A 17,390-nucleotide genomic window follows, 5' to 3' on the forward strand; every position below is an offset into this window, starting at 1 on the left:
ACTGCGCCTAGTCCCATCTCCAGCCATCTAGACTCTGTCTTGCCACTGGACCCAGATGGGAATTGGGAAGACAGAGTGAGGCTGACGCTGCGCAACTCTCCCTCACTTAAATCCAAATCATGCGCTAGTCTCGAACACCATCATCATCATAATGGTGTCGAGGTCCTCATCGACCACAATGATGGACGAACAACAGGAGGCACAAATGAAAGTGCAAGTACACCTTATCCTTTTATCTTTAATTACAAATATGATTTCCCTCTTATAATCCGTATTGACACTATTCAGCCCTGTTATTATCTGTGCCTTCTTGCTAGATCCTTAATAACAAAACTTCTGTGATCTTTAGTGTATAGTTCATTGTTTTTGCTTTCCATCCTTTTGTAAATAATAAGGTTTCTGCTGCCTTCTTCCAATTTGTGGTAATCAATGGAATTTTGAAAGCACGTTTGCAATGAGCATATCTGCCATCTCCATTCTGACCTCCACCAAAATTTTGGGATGCAGAATATCAGGGTCTGAACTCCTCCTTTCAGGCCAACTGTTAACAGATATTCAAATTATATAGTTCTCACCGAGACTTTCCAGCTACTATTTCCCTGGAATCAACTTGTGCCTCTCAAAGCTGGTGGGCAAAGAATAAATATGGACGATGTAAGTTAGAGAACAATGTAGTGGTATATTCACTACATTCTGTGTCTGTGAATTCATTCACATTTTGTATTATAGTCTGTTTAGTGAACAACCAGTCTATTTGCTTCATGTGCATTTAAATAGAATTATATGTTTATGATAAAATACAGTTGGATGAAATAAGAATCCACATGGTGTTACCAATGGGAGTGCCAGATAAAATGGTGTAAATTATTCCATCTGCAGCAAAACCAGAAAGAAATGGATACTCTATGTTCAAAGGAGAGCCATATAGTGCTGAGAAGAATGGACAGCGTCTGTATGCAGCAAGTGCATTGCACACTAATTGCACTTGTTAGTGTACAAGAGTGACCTTGATATTCCTGTTGTCTCTCACTTTAATTCCCTACCCCACAGCCATGTTGACCTCTTATATTGTCCCAACAAAGCCAAGCACAATCTTGAGGAACAACACCTCGTCTTTCATCTAGGTCTTGGGAACAAAATTGAATTCATCAATTGCAGGACATCAGCCTTTGTAGCTTGAGCCGAAATTGCCGAGCCCTGATTTAAAACTACTCATATGCGATACTAACTCAGTGTTTTTTCTCTTCACACATTTCACCTAATCTGTAGCATATTTCCATATTTCCCTTTTATTTGAGATTTCCAGCAATTACTGGCTTCTATGTATATCTCACAATTACAGCATTTTTTTTCTGTCTTCCCTCATATATCTCCATATACTTACATTCCTCCACACTAAAAGGAGTTCAGTGATGTCGAAGTGCAGAGGGAAAGACTCTGACATGGAATGAACAGTTCACTGAGTTTTAATAAGGACTGTACAGAGCAAAGGAAAATAATAAACACTAGGGCAGTGTTTCCTAAACATTTTTGGATTACTGCTCCCTTGGCTCCTAGACCACATCCCCAGCCCAGCCCCTCCCTTTCCATCCATTACATAAATCTAAAAAGAATTTTGATTTTTGATGCACACTGAAGGAAATTCAAAGCAGTGACAAATAATTACAAATATTACTCTAATTTATTTAAAGCTTCTAATAAAATTATTTCTGTATTTATTTACAGTAAAACAAATTTCATCTACAATTTTATGGCTTACTTTAGTAGCCCAACTATTCACTACTTCATTGCTTTTTTACCTTTCAATGAGACGGATGGGCTTAGTACAGTGATTTTAGCCTCTCAACATCAGGCTAAATGATATTCAGCATGAGTCTCAGATTCCCACATACAGTATTTTGCAGTCTGTTTTATTGCTTTGAAAGAAGTTGGGTAACTGCACTGAAACCATGCTCTACTGTTGGAAAGACAATAAAGACCATTTTGAACTTTTCCCACAGTGCAAGACAATGTTCAGAGATTTCTTTCTGCAACAAAAAGTCTTGATATTTTTGTTTGAGCCTCTGCTCAATGTCATTTTGTAGCAAGATTAGTTCTTCCTCCACCTTTCCTGTTAATTCTTCGTCACGAGTGTTCAGGAGTAGATTTATTACACAATCTGGAATTTGGATCGAGAGAAGATCCTGAAATCTCTCTGACATGTCTTTATGCTGCTCACCCAGGTGGGCACAGTATACGAAGAAGATCATCATCTGGTATTCCTCCTTCCTCTTCCATGACCTGTGCAGCTGATCACTTAGGTTTTTTTTGCAACAAGATGTTGCATATGAATTACACAGCTTTTTTAAAGAAAGTAATAACCCCAAGGTGGCGCCATGTCATTGCTAGTGCCCCATCTGTTCCGCAAGCAAGAATGTGGATGAGTGGAATATCTCTTTGAAAAATTGCTCAACAGTCCAAAATATTGACTCCCCCTTCATATCTGTTTCTGGTCCCGTTGCAGATAGTAACTCTCGAACCATGCTTTCATATTTGTGAAGTGATCATTACCAAGAAGCAAAGATTCATTGCCAGGCAAAGTTGACTCCTCCACAATCTCCATCAACACAGGCACACCACAAGGCTGTGTGCTTAGTCCCCTGCTCTGCTTGCTTTATACTTATGACTGTGAGATGAAACACAGCTTCGATGCCATATTTAAGTTTGCTGATGCTAGCTGAAGCAAAGGCTGTGATGAATCAGCATGTAAGGTAGAAGAAGAATGAAAAGCTGGCTGAGTGATGCCAAAACAACAACCTCTCACTCAGTGTCAGTAAGACCAAGGAGCTGATTATTGACTTCAGGAGGAGGAAACTGGAGGATTCTGAGCTAGTCCTCATCAGTGGATCAGAGGTAGAGAGGTCAGCAACTTAAATTCCTCAGTATTATCACTTCAGATTATGAAGGAAGCACAGCAGCACCTTTACTTTCTTAGAAGTTTGCAAAGATTCAGCATGTCATCTAAAACTTTGACAAACTTCTATAGATGTGTAGTGGAGGGTAAATTAACTGATTGCATCAGGGCCTGGTATGGAAACACCAATGCCCTTGTACAGGAAAGTCTGCAAAGTGTAATGGATACATCCAACCACAAAGCAAATTCTGTTGTCCTATGGTTGTTGTACAATGTAGCTTCCATATTCTCAGACATTTCATTTAATCGTCTTTGAACAGAGTTGTCGCAGAGTGGATCGCCTTAATAATTTGGTCTGGTGACTTATGCAAAACCACACTCAGAACCTCCCTCACTGCCAGCAGAATCAGTGCTTCCCCAACTGTATGGGGCCTTCCTGATTTAGCAATGAGCAATGAGATATTTTATGAAGCATTATTTTGTTGTGAAGTGCAGGCAAGCATGTTTTGAAGTATTTTCCATTTCTGAAAGTTTTCACAAATGACTGAAAATAGGCCAAATTCCTGCTTGTTTTATCAGAGTCTATTCTCTTTGAATACTCAAGGAGCCCGGGCAGTTTAATTACCAAATTTGGACAGACTTTTTCACACAACAGACACATTGGTTGTTGTTGATTGCTTGGTACTTGGTCCATATTTCAGTTAATCCTCACTATACTGTCCACACATCCGTTTTGTTTGGCCTGCTTCCTTCATTTTTGTTATGAATTAATGACCACAAGCTATTGTTTAAGTCCAACCTCAAGCGCTGCGATCAATAAAGGGGAAAGTTATGATGTCATCATACCTTAGGTAAAAGCTGACTCTCTGCCTGAAGATACATAAAGTGGGCTAGAGAAATGCAGTCAACGTCATTGAAAAAGGCAGATTCTGAGCTTTACCACATTGAACACCAGACCTTAATTAACAGGAAAACTGCATCACTGTGTGACTGGAGTGTGGGAATCATACTAGATAAAACTGTACCACAGTAGGAACATTAATAATGTGCGGTCGGCCCTGGAAATAACATGACTTCCTCAGTCTAGATTACTCATGATGTGCCAAATATAGAAGTGTTACATTGCTTTTCAACAACTATAATATGAATAAACACTCCTCGAGCTTCCAGCCTGATACAGGTATTGATTATAAACGATGTTTCGAGGATAGCAGAGTTTGCCATTGAAACATCAGTTATAATCGATACCCATACTCAGCCAGAAGCCTGAGAAGAGTTTATTCATCGTATATGCCGGGAAAGCATTCAATCTTTTTACAACAGTAACATGCAAAATCTAAGAGAACAATAGGTTAGCAAGACACCAGGTTATTATGTGAACATGGTAATCAATTATGAGGCACTAAGGATAAAATACTTATAATAAGTCTGTAATTCCATGTTCCCAATCACCCCCACCACCCTCTTTAAATTTATTGGCCCTTAGAAACTCCCATCACCCCCAAGGGCAGAGGTGATATCGCCCACTTTGGGAACCACTGCACTAGGCCAACAGGGCTCCTAAAAGCTCTCAAACTAACTGAAATTTAATGCTGACACTGTGGCTCGAAAACAGTAACCAAAACTAATACTGCTCTTTTAATAGCATCTATCAAAATCACTAATCTTCTGTCCCAGGACATGGGCTAACATAAGCAGAGAGCATTGTCATTGCTGTGCTTTGATCAAGACTTGACAAGACTGAAACAAAAAGAACAGTATAAAATACAATTACAAAGAAACCCTATTTGGCTGGAATGTGTGCATTCTCACTTGCATAACTGCCATCTTTTTTCCACTTCCATCTGTGAGAGCACCCTGACTCTGCAGCGATGTGCATAGACTGTTTCATTTTGTCCACTGGAGTCCTGCAGAGGTCTTATTGGTGAGTGTATTTATCGGATCCATGATGGAACTGAAGTTTCTGATGAAACGTAAATAAAAGTTTGCAAACCCCATGAAGCACCTCACCTCTTTGACTGCAGATGGTTTGGGGCACTCTGTGACTGCCTGAACCTTACATGGGTCCGCTTGAACACTGGAAGGGGTGAGAATGATAATGACACCTTCTCTTTATGGAGCTCATACTTCTCTGGCTTGGCATAAAGGTTGTTCTCAAAAAGCCATCTGAGAACCTGGATGTGATCCTGGTGAGAGCGGAAATAGATATGAATGACATTCAACAAGTCCTACAGCACATCATTGACCAGGACCTGAAAAGCAGCAGGGGTGTTTGCCAGACCTAATGGCATCACGAGGGACTCATAGTGGCCAGTGGGGGTATTGAATGCTGTCTTCCACTTGTTCCCTTCTTCAATACAAACCTGGTTGTAAGCATTGCACAAATCTATCTTAGAGAAAATGGCTGCTCCCTGGAGATGTTCAAATGCAAAGGCAAGCAGGGGAAGAGGGCTGCAGTTCTTCACTGTGAAGTTGTTGAAGGGCTGATAATCATTGCAGGGACGGAATTTGCCATCCTTCTCACTCACTAAAAAGAAGCCTGCCCCTGTTGGTGAGGTAGACGGGTGGATAAATCTTGAGGCCAATGCCTCTTTGATGCACTCTTCCACGGCCACTCCTGAGTGGACTAGACTAGGTAAGAGATCAGTGGTGCAGTCATACAGCCAGTGTGAAGATGGGGAGATGGTCTTCTTACTGAAGACCTCAAGAAGGTCAGTATATTCACCTGGAACACCTGATAGGTCCACATTAACAGGGCTTGAGCTGGACCTAGACAGACATGCCAGTTCCCTCCCGTGGAGCACCTTTAGGAACTAATCAATCCATGGGTTGAGTTGAGAGAGCCAGGGGAGGCCAAGTACTGGGAGCAGTTCAGATGAATCAACAAGATAAAAGGAGAGCTGTTTCCTATGGTTGCCCCCAGCACAATTTAGAGGGGTACTGTGGAAAAGGTGCCCAGAGGTTGATCATCCAGAGCCTTGATATCAGTATTTTCTCACAATTGTTGAGTGGTAACTTCCCATCTTTGAGCCTGAAAAATATTCATAGCTGACTTAAAATCAATAAGTGCCAGAATCTCATGGGATGAGGAGCACAATGACAGGGAACCTGCGAGCATTACTCCATTAGGAGAAGATGCTTGCAGGATGAATCGACCTGTCAGAACTCCCCTTCTCACTGACAGGTACCATCTTTTATTGGTCACTTGGGACATGATGCCTGGAAGTGTCCTGAAGAGTCACAGCAGAGGCAGCAACCTGTTTCTCTGTGCCAATCTCATTCTTCCTGAGATAGGCGCAGGCCACCCACCTGCACGGGCCCCTCCACGGACTGTTACTGGGTGATGAGAGAGAGGGCAAAGGGACATGATCTGATGAGAAGGCGGCTTGGGACATTATCTCCCTGTGCCACTCAGCTGCCCGGTTGTCTCTTCTAATGGCCAGATATATCAGGTCATCCAGGCTGTCCTGCTCATCACACACTGCAATCTCATGCTGGACTTCTGTGCTTAGCCCATACTGGAAAGCAGTGATGAGAGCTCTTTTGTTCCACCCCAGCTCAACTGCAAGAGTGTGCAACTTTACTAAATAGTCCATCACTGACCCTCTCCCTTGGCGCAGGTCTAGGAGTAGGTGGCAGTCTCCTGACCCCATACTGGAAGATCAAACGCTCTCTTGAAATAGATGACAAATTGCTGGAAAGACAGGTTGCGGGAGAACCTTGTTCTCATAGGGTGCTGGACAGGTTGAGTTGGGGTCTTTCCGAAAGATTCACCATGTAAGCCAGCTTATGTCCATCATCACTGAACTGACATGGCTCAGCTTGGAAAGTCAGCTTGCACTGGTTAATAAAGTTTCTGTAGCCGTCCAGTTTTCCAGAGTGTGCATCTGGTGGAGGAATGCTTGGTTCAGGTCCGGAAGCAGCCAAGGGAATTGGGGCATTAGTGGCTGAGGCTAGTGAGACTGTAATAGAGGAGGATGGGGTGGAGAGTTCCGGATGTGGAGGTGCTGACACCTGTTCTTCCAGACTGGACTGGGCCTGCCACTCTGAGAGAAGTTGTCACACTACTGGAGCTATTTCTGCCAATCCAGCCTCCACTGACTTTAACTTCTCACCCACCTGACCAATAAAATTCAGGGCCTACTTCAGCTGTTCTCTCTCTGCTGGGTCCACTTTGATGGTCAGGTCTTGCTGATGGGAGTTCAGTATTGGCCAAGAAAGACAGACATGGCATGGACAGTTCACTGAGTTTTAATAAGAACTGTACAGAACAATGGGAACTAATAAAAATTAGGCCAACATGGCCACTAACTGAAAACTCTCAAACTATCTAAAGACCAGCGCTGTCACTGTGGCTTGAAAGCAGTAACCTAGAACTAAATATTACTCCTTTTACAGAGTCGATCTAAATCACTAATCTTAAAATATGGATTAAGGTAAGCAGGGAGTGTTGTTGGTGCTGTGCTTCGATCAAGACTTGAGAAGACTGAGAAAAAGTAAGAGAGTTAAATACGATTACATAATAACCCTAATTGGCTGGAATGTGCATGATTGCTATTTTCCTTCTGCTACCCATCTGTGAGAGTGCCCAGACTCTGTGACCATATCAGCAGTTGTGACGCAAATAGCATCTATGTCATCTAGAATTCTCTTGGCGTTTATATTATCACAGCCATTTCCTTTATTCTCTTTACACCTCTTCCTTCTTTGCAACTTAAAACATGTCATTTCTCCCAGTTCTGATAAAAAGTTGTCAATCTGAAATTTTGATTCTATTTCTCTCCATAGATGCTGCCTGACTACAGTATTTCATTTTTTCCTGATTACTACCTTCTTTAGTTTTATGTTTAAAAATTGCATTTGAAGATAATTGCCATCATGAATAAACAAACAAGGTTACTTTAAGCTTACTTGAGAAATGATACTACTTTGACTGGCCTTATCTCAAATAATAACAAAGCAGCTTACAGAGAAGAAGTCATCACTTTGACACAGTGATGTCAAGGAAACAACCTCTCCCTCAATGTCGCAAAAACAAAGAAGCTGGCTGTGGACTACAGGAGGAATGGAAACAGGCTAGCCCCTATTGACTTCAATGGATCTGGGGTTGAGAGGGTGGATAACTTTAAATTCTTCGGCATACACATCATCAAGGATTTCACGGGGTACATACTAGCCGTGCGGTGAAGAAAGCACAACAGCGCCTCTTTCACTTCAGACGGTTGAAGAGGTTTGGTATGGGCCCCGAAATCCTAAGAACTTTCTACAGGGGCACAATTGAGAGCATCCTGACTGGCTGCATCACTGCCTGGTATGGGAACTGTACTTCCCTCAATCGCAGGACTCTGCAGAGAGTGGTACGGACAGCCCAGCGCACCTGTAGATGTGAACTTCCCACTATTCAGGACATTTACAAAGACAGATGTGTAAAAAAGGCCCGAAGGATCATTGGGGACCTGAGTCATCCCAACCACAAAATGCTCCAGCTGCTACCATCCGGGAAACAGTACCACAGCATGAAAGCCAGGACCAACAGGCTCCGGGACAGCTTCTTCCACCAGGCCATCAGACTGATTAATTCACGCTGATACAATTGTATTTCTATGTTATATTGACTGTCCTTTTGTACATACTATTTATTATAAATTGCACATTGCACATTTAGACGGAGACGTAAAGATTTTTGCTCCCAATGTATATGAAGGATGTAAGTAATAGTCAATTCAATAATGTTTAACTATTTTATGTACCAAAATATTAGAAACTATGTCCCTCAATGGATTTTGTCTCTATGGAACAACCTGGGTGAACGTGCCTGCAGTCGTATGGAAGGAATTGTACAGACAAGCGGCTGAAACAAGGTTAAAACAAACCAGGATAAGCAAATCGTGAGGCCCAAAGAAAGCTCTTCCAGAACATACATGTTGTCCTGTTGGAAGGTTTGAAATGCTAGTATAAGAAAAATAATTTAAGACTTGTCATGGTCAAGGTCTTGTATCTATTTCTAATCGAAAACGGAGGTGGCATTTAAAAGAAAGGAGAAACTTGGCAAATGTATGACCTGTTTGGTGGTCATTTTAATAACGTAAATTACATTTTACAATACACGAATAATTTTAATTATAAAGTACTTCACTGGCGTGTGTATATAAGCAACGATGTCTTCGGGCGATCCACGGGGTGGATAGACTTGCTGTTCGGCTGCGCCAATCCAGGAGCGGCAGCACGGTTTGGAGGCTTAGTTGTTCGCTGCGTTTTCATCGCTCCTCCCTTCGCTCTGCTCAATTTCAGATTTATGAAGCTCTTCGTGCGTAAGACGTGGTTATGAGGAGAGGCGGCAACGTACTATAAGGGGGTTGAGCTAGAAAATGTCGTCAGATTTCTTTTGAACAATACTGCATTGGCTTTCTGACTTTCCATCAGGAGGAGGCAAGACAAAGAAAGCTGGCAAATGAGATTGGTTCGTCAACACGACTAATGTGATCGGGGAGAAAAGTCACATAGGAGAGACGAAATTTGAGGGCGGATCCGACTTTAATGTAAGTGTAAGAAGGGGAAAATGGAATTCCTGTGTTTCCTTTGCAACATATAATTCTTTCCTTTGTTATCTTAATGGGGAAAGAGAGGGAGGAACGTAGCCCATTGTCCTCCGAGAGAAGACTATTCCATTGTAGAATCGAGAGATTGGGCTAGTTTCCACTTAAGGAGTGTATCCACAATCGTACATAAATAAATGTATCGGTATTAAATTTTCTTCCTGAAACGCCTGGAAATTGAGAGGGTCAGTTGACCAGTCTGCCGCCTTATTCTTAAAGCTGTGTAGTTACATTTTCCCTGACTTGAAACTATTGCTTACAAAATAGTAATGTTACATTTTTTCATCTCATTGGTAGAAATTTAAAATACTACTTTAAATCTATTTGATTCACCACGTCATACAATTTGTGCGATTTAGTTGGAAGAGAATAATAACTCTGATTATTTTGCGTTGTAATGTTTTGGGTAAAGAGAAGTAAAACATTCTAGAGTCAAACGGATCAAACATTACCGTAGTTCTGACTTTGGATAACGTTTGAAAGACTTTTTAAAAAAAGTGAAAGTGATTTTTCCGCATCAGTTTCGAAATTACACTGTAAAGTGGACTGTCCCTGTAATGCACAATGATGTGTTTTTCTATTTAAGTAATTACAGCTAATGGGAAGGTACCTGATAAAAGGTTTTGTCCTATTTATGTGTGTGTGTACTTTTTTTCTTTTTTCTAGTTTTGTTACGCCCGCTGACCCTGATGGGCTTTCCTATCGCGGGGTTTCCATCCAACAATTACTTATTTGGGCTCTTCCTGTATGACATGAGTCAAGCCGTGTGGGTCTTTTTGAATGTGTGTGTGGGGGGGGGGAGGGGGAGGGTGTAAATCAGTAATTAAATCTGCAAGGCTGAAATTTAAATTGTAGAATAGGTTTAGGATCCCAAAGCACAGAAATTGTTGTTTGGTCTATTGTGCTTTCTGTGGCAACTCCTTGGAAATTGTTTCCATATCTCTCGCAACAAAGGAGGTCACTTTGGAGGCTTAGTTTGGTGTCAGAGTGTTCCCATTGGTCTCATTTTAATCTCCTTGCCAGGCTACTCGCTTGGTCACGCTCTATTGCCCATTAAGATCCCCCATCCTATATTACTGCAATCCACCTACACTAAGGACAAGTTATAATCACCAGTTGACTTCACAACCAGCATGTTTGGAAACTGGAGCAAACAACAAAACCCATGCAGTCACAGGCAAGAACTTTAAACTACATAGACAGCGTCAGAAGTCAAGATCATATCCAGAGAGCTGAAATTGTGCTGACAGGAGTAACTGTTGCTTCAGAATCTGGTGTATTGTGATTGACATATGTTATAAAATTTGTTTGGCTGCAGCCATGCAATGCATAAACATTACTATAAGTTGAATAATATAAGAATATATTTTTAAAAATATTGTAAAAAAGACCAAAATAGTGAGATAGGGTTCATGGACTGTTCAAAAATCTGATGGCAGAGGAGGAGAAGCTGTTCCTAAAACATTGAGTGCGTGTCTTCAAGCTCCTGTACCACCTCCTTGCTGGTGGTAATGAGATGAGGGCAGGTCCTGGATGGTGAGGGGTGCTTCAGGACAGATGCCGCTGTCTTGAGGCATTGCCTTTTGAAGGTGTGCTTGACGGTGCTATGATGGAGTGGGCTGAGTTTACAGCTTTTTCCAATCCTGTGCAGTGGCCCCTCTGTACCAGGTGGTGATGCAACCAATCAGAATATGCTCCACGGTACATCTGTAGAAACTTGCTAGAACCGTTGGTGACATGAGAAGTCTCCTCGAAATCCTAGTGGGCCCCCTTCATCAATGTATTGGGCCCAGGATGAATCTTCATAGATGTTGGTTACTAAGAACATGAAACTGCTCACCTTTTCCACTGTTAACCCTTCAATGAGAACTGCAGTGTGTTCTCCCGATTTCTCCTTCCTAAAATCCACAATCAGTTCCTTGGCCTGATTGAGGACAAGGTCATTGTTGCACCACTCACCCTTTTACACCCCCTCATCACCATCTGAAATTCATAGATGTGTCATCGGCAAATTTATAGATGGCATTTGCGCTTTGCCTAACCGTGCAGTCATGAGTGTAGAAAGAGCAGAGCAGTGAGCTAAATGTGCATCCTTGAGGTATGTGTGTTGATTGTCAGTGAGGAGGAGATGTTGTTTTCAATCTGTGCTGACTGGTCTCCCAGTGAGGAAGTCAAGAATCCAGTTGCAGAGGGAGGTACAAAGGCCCAGGTTCTGAAGTTTTGTGATTTGAATGCTGAGCTGTGATCAATAAACGGCAACCTGATGTGGGTATTGCTATTGTCTAGGTGGTCCAAGGCCAGAAGGAGATCCAGTGAGGTTGCATCTGCTGTAGACTCGTGGTAGGCAAATTGTAACAGGCCCAGATCCTTGCTCAGGCTGGAGTTAATTCTTGCCATGATCAACTTCTCAAAGCACTCCATTGCTGTAGATGTGAGTGCCACTGGGTGATAGTCATTGAGGCAGCTCACCCTGTTCTTGGGCACTGGCTGATTGATCTCCTTCTGAAGCAAGTGAGAACTTCCGCCCTTAGCAGTGGGAGACTGACTGAAGATGTTCTTGAATGATCCAGCCACTTGTTTGGCACAAGTTTTCAGTGCCCTGCCACGTACACCATTGGGGCCTCCCACCTTATGAAGGTTCACCCTTTTGAAAGATGTTCTGACGTCAGCCTCAGAGATGGGTAATTCTGCAGATGCTGCAGGGATTCGCTTTGCTATAAATTTGCTATTCATTTCAAAGTGTGCATTATAGCCATTCAGCTCATCAGGGAGTGAAGCATCATATTCATGATGTTAGGTTTTACCTTGTAGGAAGTAATGGCCTGCAAACCCTGCCATAACTGCCATGCATCTGATTTTTGTCTCTAACTTCACTTGGAATTACTTTTATTGCTCTGAAGACAGCCTTCTGAAAGAAGCTTGTATCTGGATTTCTTGTAGAATTCTGGATCACCCGTCTTAAAACACCACAGATCAAGCTCTCAGCAGACCAGAACCTCATTGTTCATTAGCAGCTTCTAGTTTGGGTATGTCCATGAGGGCACACAGTCATCCACAAAGGTGCTGAAGAAGTCCCCCGGGATCAATAGAGTATGACTACTATGACTATTATTCATTTAGATCCAATGATTAATTCCTGAAAATTGTCCATCCACCAATTCAAAGCAGTCCTGTAGGCACTCCTTCACCTTCCTTAATTAAATATCTGTGGTCCTCACCACTGGTGCTGCAGCCCTCAGTCTCTACCTGAATGTTGGGAGTGGAAGTACAGCCAGGTGATCGGACTTGCCACATCATGGGCATGAGATGGCACGGTTGATGGTGGTGTAGCTGTGGTCGAGTGTGTTAACTCCTGTGGTTGAACAGGTGATCTGTTGGAACTAGTTGATCAGATTGGCTTGGTTGAAGTAATCTGCAATGATCAGGAAGGCACCAGGAACTTTTCTTTCCTGACTGTTGATCATAGTGCTCAGCTCCTCCAGTACATCCCTGATGTTGGCCAAGGGTGGAATGTACACTGCAACCAGCATGATGGCAGAGAACCCCCTCAGCAGATAAAATGTTTGACACTTGACTACCAAATGGTCGAGGTCTGAAGAAAAGGACTGAGAAAGAACTGAGCAAGTCTGTGCACCATGATGAGTAAATCATGAAGCAAACACTGCCTCCTCTACCTTTACCTGATACTGCTGTGCAGTCCTTGCGATGGCAGGTTTTGCCCTTGGGCTGGAGCCCTGAGGGTGAGCCATGTCTCTGTGAGGTACACAAGTCTCTGATATCTTTCTGGTACTGCGGTCTTGCTGTGAGGTCTTCAGTTGTATTTAACATAGACTGTACATTAGCTGGGTGGCCTCTGGGCTCTGCATTTTAGTTCCACACGCAGCTTAGCCCAGCCGCCTTACTTTTATAAAGGGAGAAGGGCACTCATTACCGTGGTGGTGTGCAGTCTGGATTCTGCTTATTTTGAAGATCAGTAGATTTTCTAAACACCTTCAGGCTATGTTGCTTACTGAAGTACGCAGTAGTGTAATTGTAGATTTCAGCTGTAGTAGTCCTAAATGGGAATATTTTATGATTCCCTGCAGAGTTGCTTACAAATAGTCATCTCTCTTGAGAGCCTTGGTCTTTCCATAGCCTCAAGATTTGGGGGAATAGGTTTAGGACGGAGATGAGGGGGAACTGCTTTTCCGAGGGAGTGGTGAATCTGTGGAATTCTCCGCCCAGTGAAGCAGTGGAGGCTACCTCAGTAAATATATTTAGAACCAGTTTGAGTAGATTTTTGCATAGTAGGGGAATGAAGGTTATGGGGAAAAGGCAGGTAGGTGGAGATGAGTCCATGGTCAAATCAGCCATGATCTTATTGAATGGCGGGGCAGGCTGCATGGGCCAAATAGCCTACTCTTTCTCCTAATCCTTATGTTCTTGTGTTCCACTCTGTTTCCACCTCTTCTTCCCTCCACCCCCCCCCAACATTAAGCCCTCTCCTCACTTCCCTTTCTGCATGGCAATTAGCAAATTGGCTTATTGTTGTCGCATGCACTGAGATACAATGAAAAGCCTATCTTGTATACAGATCGATTCATTACAACAATGCAGGGAGGTGGTACAAGGTAAAACAGTAAGTGCAGAATAAAGTGATACTGATACAGAGAATGTCTACCTGCATTACACAATAAAGTGCAAGGTCATAATAAGGTAGAGTGAGGTCAAGAGTTTTATCCAACCATACTAGGAAACTGTTGTCCTTGAGGCTGGTAATGCGTGCTTTCGGGCTTTTGTATCTGCTGCCTGATGGTCAGGGTAAGAAGAGAAAATGTCCAGGATGGATAATGTCTTTTATTATGCTGACTGCTTTACTGAGGCGGCAAGAAGTGTAAACAAAGTCCAGCGAGGAGGCACACATCAAAGTTGCTGGTGAACGCAGCAGGTCAGGCAGCATCTCTAGGAAGAGGTGCAGTCGACGTTTCAGGCCAAGACCCTTCGTCAGGACTAACTGAAGGAAGAGTGAATAAGAGATTTGAAAGTAGGAGGGGGAGGGGGAGATCCAAAATGATAGGAGAAGACAGGAGGGGGAGGGATGGAGCCCAGAGCTAGACAGGTGATTGGCAAAGGGGATATGAGAGGATCATGGGACAGGAGGTCCGGGGAGAAAGACAAGGTGGGGGGGGGGAACCCAGAGGATGGGCAAGGGGTATATTCAGAGGGACAGAGGGAGAAAAAGGAGAGTGAGAGAAAGAATGTGTGTATAAAAATAAATAACAGATGGGTACGAGGGGAAGGTGGGGCATTAGCGGAAGTTAGAGAAGTGGATGTTCATGCCATCAGGTTGGAGGCTACCCAGACGGAATAGAAGGTGTTGTTCCTCCAACCTGAGTGTGGCTTCATCTTTACAGTAGAGGAGGCCGTGGATAGACATGTCAGAATGGGAATGGGATGTGGAATTAAAATGTGTGGCCACTGGGAGATCCTGCTTTCTCTGGCGGACAGAGCATAGGTGTTCAGCAAAGCGGTCTCCCAGTCTGCGTCGGGTCTCGCCAATATATAAAAGGCCACATCGGGAGCACCGGACACAGTATATCAACCCAGCCGACTCACAGGTGAGGTGTCGCCTCACCTGGAAGGACTGTTTGGGGCCCTGAATGGTGGTAAGGGAGGAAGTGTAAGGGCATGTGTAGCACTTGTTCCGCAAGGAGAGGCTGGTTTTCATAATGTCCGCAGCCTCTCCTTCCACAAGCTAAGTGGCTTTAAAAGATGAGATGAGAAACTCCAGTTTCTGCTGAACGGCTGTCTGCGGCAGAGTCAGGTTAAGCTAATTTTCCAGGGTATGCACCCACGTGGAGATTGTTAGAATGTCATAGTGGCCAGTCATCACAGTTTGGAGGAGTGAGAGTCTGAGAAATGTGTGAAAATTTTAAAGGACAACAGTACATTTTCGGATTTTCTCTAATACACACAAGGTGGTCAGACGTGTTTTACTATTTGATGGTATTTCACCGTCCTCCGACCTAATGACTTTTTTTCTGTGGTTCGCACATGCCCATCACCCTGAAAATACATTAAATCCTAACTGAATCATCTTTACCACATGTCAAGATGTTACTCACCAACTAACGTGGTAGGAGAAAGCAAGTGTTTATTTCCTAGTTGAGAGTGGAGGTGACCTTTAAACAAACTTGTAACACTTCATAGTTTGTGGAAGTGTAACGTGCTATATTTGATTCTAAGATGAGCATCTCAAAAAATTACTAAATAGAATAAATTCTAGAGTGGTCAGTGCAAATATTGTTTGCCTAAAGCATAAATAAACTTGATACTGAGAGTTGTATTTTGGAGCACATATACGTACAGTTGAAGTCAGAAGTTTACATACACCTTAGCCAAATACATTTAAACTCAGTTTTTCACAATTCCTGACATTTAATCCTAGAAAACATACCCTGTCTTCAGTCAGTTAGGGTCACTACTTTATTTTAAGAATGTGAAATGTCGGAATAATAGTAGAGAGAATGATTTATTTCAGCTTTTATTTCTTTCATCACTTTCCTAGTGGGTCAGAAGTTTACATACACTTTGTTAGTATTTGGTAGCATTGCCTTTAAATTGTTTAACTTGGGTCAAACGTTTTGGGTGGCCTTCCACAAGCTTCTCACAGTAAGTTGCAGGAATTTTGTTCCATTCCTCCAGACAGAACTGGTGTAACTGAGTCAGGTTTGTAGGCCTCCTTGCTCGCACACGCTTTTTCAGTTTGGCATTTCACATTCTTAAAATAAAGTAGTGATCCCAACTGACCTAAGACAGGGAGTGTTTTCTACGATTAAATGTCAGGAATTGTGAAAAACTGAGTTTAAATGTATTTGGCTAAGGTATATGTAAACTTCTGACTTCAACTGTATATAAATTTTTTGCTTGGTATTGCAATGACAGTATTTCTGTGAGCTTCCCAGTTAGCAAACATTTGCTCAATAAAGCTGAGGATTAGGTTAGCCCTCCAGTTTTCAGTTTCATCAGGTATCCAAAATTTTGTTGAAACCTTTATTTGACATGTGTTATGTAGTAAAGAATGTCTCAAAACCCATGTTCTCTTGATTTAACAGCTTTTGACTGGGTGTTTAAAACCAACAGTGGCTGCTAATTAATTCTTCAATTTTAGAACTCTCATCCATGGTTTCAAATGGGACCATAGTCTCACTGTTTCCTCTTTCATAATCTGCCACATGCTCACACACACCCAGATCCAGTTCTAGGGCTGAGTGTCCCTAAATTTATTGCATGAAGGCCAGCAGTTGTAATTTCCACTGTTTGGGCCAAAAATCTACATGTGCACATATTCAAATTTTGTTTTCTCTCTGTTAGATTATTGTTAATGTGATGGAAAATGTCAGAAATTCTTGCACCATGTCCTTTTCAATCATGAACCGTGTGCCTGAAAAAGTGCATGCTACATTCTCTGTAGGGTGTGCTGCAAAAACATTCATTTATATTCCACTTTTAAATTACAAAGTGCCTCCAGGTACATTAGAGATATTATTAAACAAAAATTGTTGTTTAGCTCTATCTGAACAGAATGGAAGGTTTGATCAAAAGAGTTGAAGAGATTTGGAAGAGAATTCCAGGTCTGCAGGCCTGTATAGTTGAAATTTAAGATTATCAGCACTGCAGCAGTAAGATCAGCGATGTGCAGATGTGATATGATGGTGAGATCTGAAATCCTAGATGAGAGTTCAAAAATTAAGGCACTGATTATTTAGGAGCCAATGTTTGTCTATAAGCATAGATGGCTGGGGTTGAAACTTGGTTCTGGACATTTCAATACCTCAAAAAATTCAGTGGCAGGTCAGAAGGTGAAATGTTAGATATGACTGTCAAGAATATATTGGGTGTAAATAATGTGCAAAAGTTTC

General features: G+C 42.4%; 1 protein-coding gene across 1 annotated transcript in view; it reads left to right on the top strand.

Moving 5' to 3' along the window:
* Positions 1-9,196: 9,196 nt before the first annotated feature.
* Positions 9,197-17,390, top strand: part of LOC140212551 (uncharacterized) — a 58,285-nt gene continuing 50,091 nt past the window's right edge. Inside the window, exon 1 of the mRNA XM_072283511.1 lies at positions 9,197-9,432. The gene's annotated coding sequence lies outside the window, so the exon portion shown is untranslated. The remainder of the gene's footprint in view (positions 9,433-17,390) is intronic.

This window comes from Mobula birostris, chromosome 19 (genome assembly GCF_030028105.1).
Source record: "Mobula birostris isolate sMobBir1 chromosome 19, sMobBir1.hap1, whole genome shotgun sequence".
In the NCBI taxonomy this organism is placed as follows: domain Eukaryota; kingdom Metazoa; phylum Chordata; class Chondrichthyes; order Myliobatiformes; family Myliobatidae; genus Mobula; species Mobula birostris.